This window comes from Protobothrops mucrosquamatus, unplaced genomic scaffold (genome assembly GCF_001527695.2).
Source record: "Protobothrops mucrosquamatus isolate PMUCROS unplaced genomic scaffold, P.Mucros_1.0 scaffold6939, whole genome shotgun sequence".
In the NCBI taxonomy this organism is placed as follows: domain Eukaryota; kingdom Metazoa; phylum Chordata; class Lepidosauria; order Squamata; family Viperidae; genus Protobothrops; species Protobothrops mucrosquamatus.
In genome coordinates, this window is record NW_015392751.1 from 9,614 (window position 1) to 11,473 (window position 1,860).

Consider the following 1,860-nt stretch of genomic DNA (forward strand, 5'->3'; position numbering starts at 1 on the left):
TTTCGCCCCCTATAGTCAGCGATGGTGTCAGCTGACTATGCCGAGGCGCTGGCAACCACAGCCACTCGGTCTTGGAAGGGTTGAGCCTGAGTCTGTTCCTCCCCATCCAGACCCGTACGGCCTCCAGGCAACGGGCCATCACGTCAAGGGCAACGTTGGGGTGGTCTGGGGTGGAAATGTACAGCTGAGTATCGTCAGGATGGTTGGGCTGTTGTGTCTGCTCCCTGCAGAGGGTGGGCCAGCTTCAAACATGGGACGCTTCAAAAAGGGAAGACATAAATTAACAAAATAAGCTGCTTCTAGGAAGGCTTTGAAAGAGACTTCAGCCACTGAGCCATTCCCTTCTCTTTACCTGGGTCGAGGTCCGGGCGTATTGTGGGAACGCAGCCATGCCCTCCCTTAAGGAGGATGCTGGGAGCTGTTCATTCCTGCAGGTTCTGAAGGGAAGTGAGAAAAACCTGGCTCAGGAAAAGGGAAAGTCAGCCTGTCAACAGGAGCCCCCAGACCCAGAGGAGGTGGGGGGGGAATCCCCTTGTCTGAATACCCAAAGAGGAGGGGGCCAATCAGCCACGTATCCGGGGTTCTTTCCTTTGGATTTCTGCACTGAGCAGGGGCTGGGCTGGATGACCTCAGGGAACATTCCAAATTTCAGGAGCCTCTCTGTGAAATCTCTCTTGGCAGCTTGTAAATCCACAGTCAGATTAAAATTGTTTTGTGCAAACAGGCTCCTTCCTGGTGGCTGGACCACCATTTCCCTTCTTAAGCAAAGCCATTTCTCCCACCCTTTGCCGTCCCCCCCAAAGAAACCCCCCCTTTTCCTGGCCTATAAATGCCTCCCTTCCCCTCGCAGGAGGGAAGCCTGGAGTTGCTACCTGTGGAGGCCAAGGGACAGGGGAGTGCGGCTCTCCCACCTGTGGCCATCGGACAGGTGAGGCCCCTAAAGCAGATGGCTCCTCTTTCTCTCTCCTCTTTCTCCTTCTCTCTCTCTCTGTCTTTCTCTTTCCTTCTCTCTCTCTTTCTCTTTCCTTCTCTCTCTCTCTCTTTCTCTTTCTCTCTCCTTTCTCCTCTCTCTCTCCTTCTCTTTCTCTCTCCTCTTTCTCCTTCTCTCTTTCCTTCTCTCTCTTTCCTTCTCTCTCTCTCTCTCCTTCTTTCTCTCTGCTCTTTCTCCTTCTCTCTCTCTTTCTCTTTCCTTCTCTCTCTCTCTCTTTCCTTCTCTCTCTCTCTCTCTTTCTCTCTCCTCTTTCTCCTTCTCTCTCTCTCTCTCCCTCCCTCCCTCCTTCTCTCTCTCTCCTTCTCTCTCTCTCTCTGCCCACCCGAAGGGACCTCTTGTGGGTGTCCCACAGGTGATCAGCCAGTCGGTCATTGGGGGCTTGAGCAGTTTGGGGGCACACAGGAGTCGAGAGGAGATCCCTTAGGACAGACCCACCTGATCCCCCTTCAACAGCCTGGCTGCTTCCTTCCGCAGAAACTGCAATTTCGGGGGGCTTTCAAGGGCGGCCCCACATCAAGGATGCTGCAAAGGGGGGGATAATTCTTGCTAGGTCCGAATGGCTCAGGGAGCTTCACGGTTTTTATTGCAGTATTTGCATCCCACCTTTATTATTTCTGCAAAGAATTCAAGGAACCCAGCAGAAATCCACCCCCTGCGCCAGATCTGCTTCTCTCCCCCCCCCCAAAGGGACCTCTTGTGGGCGTCCCACAGGTGATCAGCCATTTTAGGGCTTTCTCCTTTCGCTTTTGCTGCTCCTCACTGAGGCCTGCTGGAGGATGGCTTACAGCCCTCCCCCAATCCTCCCTCCACAGAAAGACCTCCATTTTTAGGGCCCAGGAGAGAGATAACTCGACTCATTCAGGCCAGGC